General features: G+C 42.6%; 1 long non-coding RNA gene across 1 annotated transcript; it reads right to left on the bottom strand.

The window, feature by feature from the left end:
* Positions 1-453: 453 nt before the first annotated feature.
* On the bottom strand, positions 454-1,881 carry LOC123041370 (uncharacterized). The gene is made up of 3 exons (XR_006418486.1): positions 1,644-1,881; positions 948-1,115; positions 454-863 (listed from the first exon to the last, which is right to left on the bottom strand). It is a non-coding gene; the product is annotated as an uncharacterized lncRNA (long non-coding RNA).
* Positions 1,882-12,344: the final 10,463 nt, after the last annotated feature.

Here is a 12,344-nt window from a genome sequence, read left to right on the forward strand (position 1 = left end):
GGTGATTTCTCTTTAAAACATATTTAAAGTCTCCTACTTTTATTAGGGAGCTATAGTAAATATTCCATTAATTTGGAATTGACCATGACACACTTGCATTTGAACCTCCAAATAATCCCTTGGCTCTTTTCTTTTTCTGAAATATGGAAAAGAAACCCCTTTTCTTTCTTTTGGCCAGCCAAGCAGGCCTCCTGGCCTTTCCCTTCCATATGAAGTTGCCCCAAGGTCAAGCTGGGCCTCCACGCGACCGAAGGCCAGCCCAGCCTCTCTCCCTCGCTAACCCTAGCGCCAGCCTCCTGCTCAATCCCCATCTATTATGTAATGTTGATGTAATGATATCCACCTTGCAAAAGCGTTTCAATATGCGGTTCTATCCTTGGTGGGACCTTCGAGTCTCTTTAGGATAGTATCGCATATTGGGCGTGACACTTCCGCCAACCAGCTTCGACATCATTGAAGACCAGTTTCTCTTCATAGCGGCTCAAATTTATGTTCCAGTGGCAATGAGGGCTTGTGCACAACTGTATGCACCAAGGGACTATGCCCTTGAAGAATTTCTCAATTCCTTTCGGCAGCACGAACAGTTGAAGATTCTGACGTACATCTATCTAAACCATAAAATGGCTAGGAGTATGAACATCATGAACATGCTTAGTTTTCATTGGACGACCCCTGCCCCTGTAATCACTCCTGCGTGCCCCGACAATATTCGCAAGCTCCGTCTTGTTTAAAAACTCGTTCTTAACCAGCTTGTTGTGAGGTCGGTCTGGGCATTCTGGTGAAGCTGGACAAGCCGAAGCACAACGCTGAAATAGTGTAGCAGGAGCAGCAGGAGAACGTGCAAGGCTATGGATAGATGAATCCTGCAAGGAGGAAGTTACGCTGTGAATGTAGGTTGAAGCGACAAAAAAAATACATCTGTACTTAACGCAACACGAGTTACTTACACCAGCGGGCGCAGCGGTACTTGCTTGCTTCTTACAATCAGCCAAAACATCTCTCTGTCTTTTCTTCTCATGTTCTGCTGGAAGCAAGGAGCCCTGTACAGTCGTCTCCGCTAGTGTTGAAACACGCGATGCTGGCAAGCCATGGTTCAGTACTTCCCATTTAACCTCCTGCATTCATTTGGTAGTCCGCAAGAAAAGGGGATTAGTTAGTATACAAGCCATATAACATAGTAGATTTTGATCAAATCTTTAGGCAGTGCCTTGCGATGTATGAAGTTAACATATTAGAAAACCCCAATTACAAAATCGTAATCATGAATTTCTATGGTTCTGGTAGTTCCTTGTTGGGGATAGGCGTGATTTCAAATACTACTGCACAAAACTGGAATGCCTAAGAACTTGGCGGTTCTATGTGCTTGGGGACGCATCTAAAAGTTCCGATCCAAAGGTAAGAAGATCCGTTGGTTGGAAATCTGTATCAATTGTTGATGCCTAGCTTCTAAAATCAATCTAGTGTGACCAATTCCATGCAGTTTTCAAAGGAACAACTGCATAAAAAACCTTGCAAATCCTTCAGCCTAGATTGGAATGGCCATATCATTGCTCTACCTATTTGAATACACGCAAGGACGGGATATTTGACAAAACCTAGCATGCAAATCAGTTGTAGCAACGATGACAGGGAGGATTACTTACAGTATGGGGCACATTGCTGCTGCTGGACTGAACATCTCGCTGCCGAGTGCCAGCTATCTCTGCCGCCAATCTGTCACTCCATGCATACTGCCTTTCTCAGAAGCTTCGGACAGAACTCCCCCACTCTTCTTCTTCTTTGATCTTGGCCTTGTCCGTCACCGGCGAGAGGGAGGTGGGTGTGGGAGCGGCGGAGAGAAGGAGGAGTCTTAAGTGATGATGAGAAAGGGGTTTCGGAGGAGTGCAGAGCGCAACCGCATAAATAATGAGATAGGACTACACGGTGAGAGAAGGGCAGTGTGGCCCACATAGTCAGGTGTATGGAGAGCTAGACCATCCAACATTTACAAAGCACCTATTAAAACGACAAATTAAGAGGCATGTACCAGGAACACGCACACTCTGCAGTTGAAAAAGTTGGCCTAGCCATCTCGCTTTACATTTACTGTAATTGTAGCGCCAAGCAGATAAGTGTGACAAGTAGCCCGCCCATCCAACCCTGCGTGTTGCACTGTGTTGTAATATTGTCTTCACACGCCAGCTGATTAGACGGCTCATGGTGAACCGGCCAGTCCAATATTGTTGTGCACCTACTAAAATGTTGAACTACTAGGCGCATACACCATTCTCTTAGCAATTGGCACTAGTGCAAATTTCAGCTATCTCAACACCAGGACAGATTGATTTAACTGAAACATTCAGTAAGAATTGACACCAGGACAATTTTAGGATACACAAAAAAATCCAGTCATCTTTGAACACCCGGACAAATTCAGATAACAATTGACACCATGACAAATTCAGTAAACTTTTAATACGAGGGCAGATTACGAACAAATGGGATGGCAACCGTCCTTTCAGTAATAAGATGACTAGAAAATTATTTCTTACAGGGCACCACCACATGATTAAGCTTAAATTTTGCAAAAACACGCCTTAAATCAACCATAAGCAGTCACACTACTTAAATTCTGCAGACATACACCTTAAAAGAAGCATAACCAGTTCACAAAAGACACACAACTGAAATCATCTTGTTCTAGGCACTGACAAGGCAAACCTTCTCGCAAGCACGACACACTAACTACCAGACTAACTTAACATGAGGAAGGCTCACTTATATGGCGTAAACAGCTACGCATCGCCACACCGCGTGTATGTCACCTCAATTTCTTCCTCGTTGTAGATGATGATCTTCATCAGCTCAGGGTATACAACCTCAAATTCAACGACGCGTCCAAGCTTGAGTCCATGGAACTTGGAAAATGCACACCACAATGCACCCAACTCTAGCATTCCATCTTCTTCTTGCTTCAACTCAACACGCCAACCACAACCCGTGAAAGTCTCCCGATTGATAAACCTTGGCAAGCTCAGATTGCTGGCCTGTAAAAGAGAGGCTGCACCATCGGGTATTACCAAACGGGATTCGCACCGCTTGTCCTGCATGATTCTGACAAAGTAGTTTGGTCTCTTTTCTTCATGGAAGTGACCGATGCTAGCATAATGCTTTTTCACTTCAGACGAGGACTTCCCCTCCCAATGACAATAACGTAGATGTTATATCCTTTGGTAAATCAAACTTGTCACTATAAAAACAAGATGAACATACCTCACGGGGTCTTTCACCAGAGGATACAGAACCACATGCAGGTGCTGAGATTGTACTAACTGTTGGCACTGTAGATTACATTTAGCAAGTTCAGATATTAAAACATGGGGCTTTGCTTCAGGGTATGGGGTTGAATGACATACAACAACATCATAAAACATAACATACTGCTTTTTATAGCAAGAAGCCTCAGTTCAACATCCACAGCCGCTGGTAAGCACGCCGTTCCACTGGTTGACTAGAGTGCCTGAATGGCATTTAGTAAGCCAATAAACCACCATACAAAACGATCTCAAGATAGTGATAAAACAGAGTACATGATACACCTACATAAACACAAATTTAGAGTAGGGAAATTAAGACAGAGATGTTGCAACAATGTAATAGCTAAAACATTGCTATCATAGGAAATTCAGAGATGCACTTTCCCTTTTGCTTCCCTTTCTTCTGCTTCCGCTTCCGCTTCTCCCCCTTGCCATTTTCAGTGCGAGAATACTGGTCGAAAACGCAATATGGGTCGAGCATTATCTGCTCACTGCCGGAGATGTTAGAGTCAACCTCGGCATCCTCCAAATCCTCCTCTATGGGAGGAAGGCCGGCGAGCGAACGAACTGCTAGAGTTTGCTCGTGTGCGAGTGCACATGCCATTCTCGCTTGGCGCTTCGCAAGAATGCGTGCATGTAGGGCATGGACAGTATTATCCTCCGGGACCTTGTCGACAGGGACACCAAGGTTCGCCATGGCACGACTGTTGTTTGCTGAATGACCAATCTAAGGACCAATGAACTAATAAAATTCAGAACTGCATGTGCCATAGAATTGCTCAATAAGCAATCTAGAGAGAGAACAATATTGACACCGCCACCGTGGATAACCCATCTATGCAATCCAAACAAACAGATGAATCTGCTAACTGCGTGTGGGAATAAATCAAATAACACATGACAACATGTTCAAATACGAGCAAACTGCGTTGGCAGATCTATATAATTGAAACAAACTGCAATTGGGATTTATCAAGTACCACCTATAATGACGGATTTTATTACTACTTGTTTGGGATGCCTTCTGCGCATTAGAAAACCTGATACTAAAATAAATATTTACGGCTCCGGATGTTTTGAACCCAATGCAAGAATCTAGACTATCATGGAATTACCACGTCAGATGTCCTAGTGTGAGGACTTAGTCGTGGAGCCATCGCAACGAGATTAGCTTAAAGGGGTTAAACTGGACAAAGGACACGGGGAGTTTATACTGGTTCGACCCCTTGCGGTGAAGGTAAAATCCTACGATCCAGTTGTGGTGGAATTGATGGGGTCTCGATGATCAGGGAGCGAATCCGCTTTACCTGGCTCTTGAGTTGTTGTCTCTTGTCCCTGAACCGCCGCCGGGTCGTCCCTTTATATACACAGGTTGACGCCCGGTGGTTTACAGAATCCCGGCCAGCTCATACATGTGTCCGGCTCGGTTTCTACCCTTTCCTATCTTACAACACACGTTACATAGTATATGGCGGTTTATGTCTATGGGCCCTGATCCGCCTTTGGGCCCTGGGCCTCTAAGCCTCTTAAGTAAAGCGCCACACTCCTTCCCTTCATGGGCTTCAATATGAATGACTCGTTACAGGTATAACCCGGCCCCACCTGGGCGGTTTATACTCAGTAGTTATATCCCCAACATTAGGCCCCAGATTGATTTGAACATGTTCATGTCAATCTTCCGAACTTAAGAAAATTCCTTCTTGAATACCTTCATGTGAACCTTGTAATCCGCCATGAAGTCATCTTCCAAAATTGTAATAAACCGCCATGATGTCATCTGCTTATTAAAAACCGTACATACCTCCCTTTTATTAATAAATTTACGAAAATCAAGGCGACAGCTCTGTCACTTATCCATTTTTTGGGCTCCTCGATTCTTGCCCCTCTCGCTTATCCCTTCGCTTTATAAATAGGACCGGGGGTCATTTTCACTTTTCCCCTTCGTGCCTCTTCGCCTCATCGTCTTCCTCGTGCCGCCCCAGTGCTTCAAGCTCAGCCGCCGCCGTCCAGCCTTGTCTTTGACCTCACCTCCGGCCGCTGCATCAACCTGAACGGACCAGAAAACACGGCGCCTCTCCGCTACTCCCTCAGCCTTAGTAAGTCTTCTTTCTTTCCACCCCAGATCTACTACTAGGGTTTCAGTCTTTGATGGTGTTCTTCGGTGTTCTTCAGTGTTCGTCAGCTTTCATTACTGCACAGTAGCTCCTGATTGAAACCTTGATTTTTATCCCGTATAACAACATCCGTAGCCCTTATTCCATTAATGCATCTCATCTAAGTAGAAGATCTCATCAATATCTTTAACTATTCCGCTGTCACAACTTAGGGTTTCTAGAATTTTCTCCCTTTTTTGAACTGCGGCAGATCCAAAATTATAGTGTCAATCTGTGAAACCTGTTTGTGCAACACTTAGTAGCTTTTTAATATTTGTTCCTTCCACACCAACGTAGGCGGTTTAACCTTTAATAAGATTATAACCCTCCATGTAGCATTAGCCCTCTCTTAAACCGCCAATTCCTCATTTCCATAACCCTGCCGATGTCTAAATCTGGTTTGATATATATATATATATACCTCAATGTCTTCTCCCTATGACCTTGTGTCACTTTATACTTGTTAGCCATGAATCTTAAACCGACATTAATCTTTTTCCAGCTATTTGTTAAAATGGCCAAACGATTTTATGCTTGCAACTGGGTCCCTTCCCGGGTTACGGAAGAACAGCTGGCCAGATGTGTCGCAACTGGCGCTTTAGTGAGTAAAGAGACCATCCACTGGTGGGTCCCTGGTCTAGAAAATCCCCCTGAACCCAAGGATGGAGAGGTGATTGTGTTTGTTGATCATCTGAGTCAAGGGTTTAGCCCTCCCGGATCAAAATTCTTTCATGATGTGCTTGCTAGCTTCCAAATCCGCCCTCAAGATATTGGACCGAACTCCATGTCCAATATTTGCAATTTTCAAGTATTTTCCGAGACTTATATGCAAGAAGAACCTACTGTTGAACTATTCCGACACTTCTTTTACTTAAACCGCCGTACTGAATTTATGGACGGGCCCAACACTGAACTTGGCGGCGTTTCAATTCAGAAGAGGAAATATGTCAATTTCCCTCACGCCAAGCATCATAGCCACCCTAAAGATTGGAATCAGACTTAGTTTTATTGCCGAAACACAGCTCCAGATGGCGAAAATCCTCTGTCGGGTTATCGTGCTCACTGGCTTACCAGTAAGCATCCAGTTCCCCAACGACTTACTGCAAAGGAACGAGCAAAGTACGCACCACAGCTTGCAAAGCTCCGAGCCTTTATGGAAAACAGTTTAACTGGCATCGACTTTGTCCGCTGCAGGGTCTCTTGGAGTATCTTGCCCTTAAGCCGTTGATGACCCACAAGTATAGGGGATCTGTCGTAGTCCTTTTGATAAGTAATAGTGTCGAACCCAACAAGGAGCAGAAGGAAATGATAAGCGGTTTTCAGTAAGGTTTTCTCTGCAAGCACTGAAATAGTAGGTGATAGATAGTTTTGTGATAAGATAAATAGTAATGAGCAAAAAGTAAATAAAGTAAATAAAGTGCAGCAAGGTGGCCCAATCCTTTATGTAGCAAAGGATAAGCCTGGACAAATTCTAATAATGAAGAAGGAGCTCCCGAGGACACATTGGGAATTATCGTCAAGCTAGTTTTCATCACATTCATAAGATTCACGTTCGGTACTTTGATAATTTGATATGTGGGTGGACCGGTACTTGGGTACTGCCCTAACATGGACAAGCATCCCACTTATGATTAACCCCTATTGCAAGCATCCGCAACTGCAAAAAGGAGTATTAAGGTAAACCTAACCACAGCATTAAACATATGGGTCCATATCAACCCCTAACGAAGCAACGCATAAAATAGGGTTTAAGCTTCTGTCACTCTAGCAACCCATCATCTAGTTATTACTTCCCTATGCCTTCCTCTAGGCCCAAATAATGGTGAAGTGTCATGTAGTCGACGTTCACATAACACCACTAGAGGAGAGACAACATACATCTCATCAAAATATCGAACGGATACCAAATTCACATGACTACTAATAGCAAGACTTCACCCATGTCCTCAGTAACAAACGTAACTACTCACAAAGCATATTCATGTTCATAATCAGAGGAGTAATAATATGCATAAAGGATCTGAACATATGATCTTCCACCAAGTAAACCAAATAGCATCAACTACAAGGAGTAATCAACACTACTAGCAACCCACTGGTACCAATTTGTGGTTTTGATACAAGATTGGATACAAGAGATGAACTAGGGTTTTGAGATGAGATGGTGCTGGTGAAGATGTTGATGGAGATTGACCCCCTCCCGATGAGAGGATCGTTGGTGATGACGTTGGTGATGATTTCCCCCTCCCGGAGGGAAGTGTCCCCGGCAGAACAGCTCCGCCAGAGCCCTAGATTGATTCCACCAAGGTTCTGCCTCGTGGCGGCGGAGTTTCGTCCCGTAAGTTTGCCCACGATTTTTTCCAGGGGAAAACCCTTCATATGGCAGAAGATGGACGCCGGAAGCCCACCAGGGGGCCCAGGAGATAGGGGGCGCCCCCCTGTCTTCTGGATAGGGTGTGGGCCCCCTGGCCTATTTCTTTTGCCCAAAAATTCTTATTAAATCTAAAAAGTTGTTTCGTGGAGTCTCAGGTCTTTTGGAGTTGTGCAGAATAGGTTTCCAACGTTTGCTCCTTTTTCAGCCAAAATTCCAGCTGCCGGCATCCCCCCTCTTCATGGTAAACCTTGTAAAATAAGGGAGAATAGCCATAAGTATTGATATATAATGTGTAATAACAACCCATAATGCAATAATATTGATATAAAAGCATGATACAAAATGGACGTATCAACTCCCCCAAGCTTAGACCTCACTTGTCCTCAAGCGGAAGCCGAAATCAAAAAATATGTCCACATGTTTAGAGATAGAGGTGTCGATAAAAATAAAATACGGACATGAGGGCATCATGATCATTCTAATAACAGCAATATATATGGATTTTGTCATATGATTTCCTATGTTCAAGTAATAAGCAATTCACAATGTCAAGTATGGTTCAAAAACTTCATTGGGAACTAACAAACTATAATCTCAGTCATTGAAGCAATTGCAATTTATCGTAACATCAGAAAGAGTCAATAATAGAGCTTTTCAGCAAGCTCACATACTCAACTGTCCCGTAGTCCCCTATAATTGTTAACACTCACGCAATACTTGTGGTTACAGAGTTTCGGCCGGACACTGAGAAAGATAGGGGCTTATTGTGTTGCCTCCCAACATATTCACCTTTAGGTGATGTCAACAATAATAACCTATGCCAACTTACATCCAATTGGATATATGCATCATGATCTTTCAAACACGAGGAGCTTGCCAAAGGATAAAATGAAAAAGGGAAAGGTGAGAATCACCTTGACTCAAGCATAAAGTGAAACATAAAGTAAAAGATAGGCCCTTCGCAGAGGGAAGCAGAGGTTGTCATGTGCGTTTAGGGTTGATGCACAAAATCTTGATGCAAAAGAACGTCTCTTTATATTGCCCCTTGTACGTGGACCTTTATTATGCAGTCTGTCGCTTTTATTACTTCCACAACAAGTTCGTACAAAGCTTATTTTCTCTGCACTAATAAATCATACATATTTAGAGAGCAATTTTTATTGCTTGCACCGATGACAACTTACTTGAAGGATCTTACTCAATCCATAGGTAGGTATGGTGGACTCTCATGGCAAAATTGGGTTTAAGGATATTTGGAAGCACAAGTAGTATCTCTACTTGGTGCAAGGAATTTGGCTAGCATGAGGGGGAAAGGCAAGCTCAACATGTTTGGAAGGTCAATGACAATATACTTTAACTGAGATGTCGGAAAACATAAACCATTACATTGTCTTCCTTGTCCAACGTCAACTCTTTTAGCATGTCATACTTAATGAGTGCTTCACAATCATAAAAGATGTCCAAGATAATATATTTATATGTGAACCCCTCTTTCCTTATTACTTCCTATTAATTGCAACGATGACCAAGGCTACGTTCATCAACTCTCAACAATTTTTATGCCTCATACTTTCTATGTGTGAAGTTATCAATATCCATAAGATCAATATGAACTCTTTTGTTCTTTCTACCTTTTCAAGATCATAGCAACATAGCAAAGCCCTTGACTCAACACTAATCTTTATTATAGATAGCACACGATCTCAATTTCATAAAGAGATCACAACGAAAAACTCAAAACTACTTGATATCAAAACTTTGAACTACTACTAGATCAAGATACTACTAAAAGGATCGAACTAATTAAAGCGGTAAAGATAGGAGTGTGATGGTGATACGATACCGGGGCACCTTCCCCAAGCTTGGCAGTTGCCAAGGGGAGTGCCCATACCCATGTGATTATTTCTTCAGAGGTGATGGAGAAGGAGTTGTTGATGATGTAGGCTTGTCGTCCGTCTTCCAAGGCATAGGCTCTCCGTCATAAAAGGATGATCGAGTCTCCGGGATCCTTAAATCTGCATCCAAACTCATTCGCTTGAATCTATATTCATACTCACAGTTCTGGTTTTGGAGGTCATAAATCTGGGCTTGGAGGTGCTCGATTTTCTCTTGAAGCTTGAAGATGGTCTCCCCAATGACTTTGGCATCCAGCTTGTGGTTGTTGGTGAACTCCGTGATCATCCTCTGGTTGGCGTTGAGTCCAGGCTCCACCATCCCTTGACACTTGAAAACTTCTTCCTCCATGCCTTCGAGCTTTGTCTCCATGATCCCGGTACGCCTTGGTCCCTCCACATCGCGGATGTGCAACACCCCCTCATGCATCTCAATGGTTTGAGGGTGATGCAGCACCTCCGCAAGATAGGGGTTGATAACCCTCTCGAAAAACTTGTCCTTGGTGGCGCTTGGAGATGACATGATGCTCTAGATCTGAAACAGAAATAGCTCAAAACGAAAACAGAGGATATTTGCGTGATACGGTGGTCAAAACCTTCGGGAGTATATATAACGAATTTTTGCCGACCAAAATACGTAACATACAAGAAAACGGAGTCCGGAAGGCACACGAGGTGCCCACGAGACAGGGGGTGCGCCCTACAGGGGGGCGGCCTCCTCTCTCGTGGGAGCCTCGTGTCCCTTTCGGACTACTTCTTTCTTCCTAAAATTCTTAAATAATGCAAAACTGATAAAAATTGCCATTAGAGTTGTTTTGGAGTCGGTTTACATACCGTACCACGTACCTATGCCTTTTCGGAGTATGGAACATTCTGGAAAGTGTCTCTTATGTATTCCTCGGGGGTTATGGTTTCAATAATATTAGTTTCAACATTGATAGGATTACCTGAAATATAATTATTAATTCTTTGACCGTTTACCACCCTCGGATTTGTGCCTTCGAAGTTGTTGATTTTTATAGCACCAGAACGATAGACCTCCTCGATAATGTAGGGACCTTCCCATTTTGAGAGAAGTTTTCCTGCAGAAAATCTTAAACGACAATTGAACAATAACACATAATCTCCTACGTTAAACTCACGCTTTTGTATCCTCTTATCATGCCAGCGTTTGACTTTTTCTTTGAAAAGCTTGGCATTCTCATAAGCTTGGGTTCTCCATTCATCAAGTGAGCTAATATCAAATAACCTTTTCTCACCGGCAAGTTTGAAGTCATAATTAAGCTCTTTAATAGCCCAATATTCTTTATGTTCAAGTTCAAGAGGTAAATGACAGGCTTTTCCATAAACCATCTTATATGGAGACATACCATAGGATTTTTGTACGCAGTTCTATAGGCCCATAATGCATCATCAAGTTTTTTGGACCAATTCTTTCTAGATCTATTCACAATCTTTTGCAAAATTAATTTGAGCTCTCTATTGCTCAACTCTACTTGACCACTAGATTGCGGGTGATAAGGAGATGCGATTCTATGATTGACATCATACTTAGCAAGCATCTTACGGAAAGCACCATGAATAAAATGTGAACCACCATCAGTTATAAGATATCTAGGGACTCCAAACCTCAGAAAAAATTATCTTCTTTAAGCATTTTAATAGAAGTGTTATGATCAGCACTACTAGTTGGAATATCTTCTACCCACTTAGTAACGTAATCAACAGCAACTAAAATATGTGTATAACCATTGGAGGCAGGAAAAGGTCCCATATAATCAAAGCCCCAAACATCAAACGGTTCAATAACAAGAGAATAATTCATAGGCATTTCTTGACGTCTACTAATGTTACCTATTCTTTGACATTCATCACAAGATACGACAAACATACGAGCATCTTTGAAAAGAGTAGGCCAATAAAAACCAGACTGTAGTACCTTGTGTGCAGTTCTGTCTCCAGCGTGGTGTCCTCCATAGGATTCAGAGTGACACTTGCGTAGGATTTGTTCCTGTTCATGCTCAGGCACACAACGTCTAATAATACCATCTACTCCTTCTTTATAAAGGTGTGGATCATCCCAGAAGTAATGTCTTAAATCATAAGAGAACTTTTTCTTTTGTTGGTATGTGAAACTAGGAGGTATATATTTGGCAACAATGTAATTAGCATAATCAGCATATCAAGGAGCAGTACGAGAAGCATTGACAACCGCTAATTGTTCATTGGGAAAACTATCATTAATAGGCAGTGGGTCATCAAGAACATTCTCTAGCCTAGACAAGTTGTCCGCAACGGGGTTCTCGGCTCCTTTTCTATCAACAATATGCAAGTCAAATTCTTGGAGCAAGAGAACCCATCTAATGAGTCTAGGCTTAGCATCTTTCTTTTCCATAAGATATTTAATAGCAGCATGATCAGTGTGAATAGTAACTTCGGAATCAACAATATAAGGTCTAAACTTATCACATGCAAACACAACTGCTAAGAATTCTTTTTCAGTGGTAGCATAATTTCTCTGGGCAGTATCGAGAGTCTTACTAGCATACTGGATAACATTCAATTTCTTATCGACTCTTTGCCCTAAAACAGCACCTACAGCATAATCACTAGCATCACACATAATTTC

Source organism: Triticum aestivum, chromosome 2B (assembly GCF_018294505.1).
Source record: "Triticum aestivum cultivar Chinese Spring chromosome 2B, IWGSC CS RefSeq v2.1, whole genome shotgun sequence".
NCBI lineage: Eukaryota > Viridiplantae > Streptophyta > Magnoliopsida > Poales > Poaceae > Triticum > Triticum aestivum.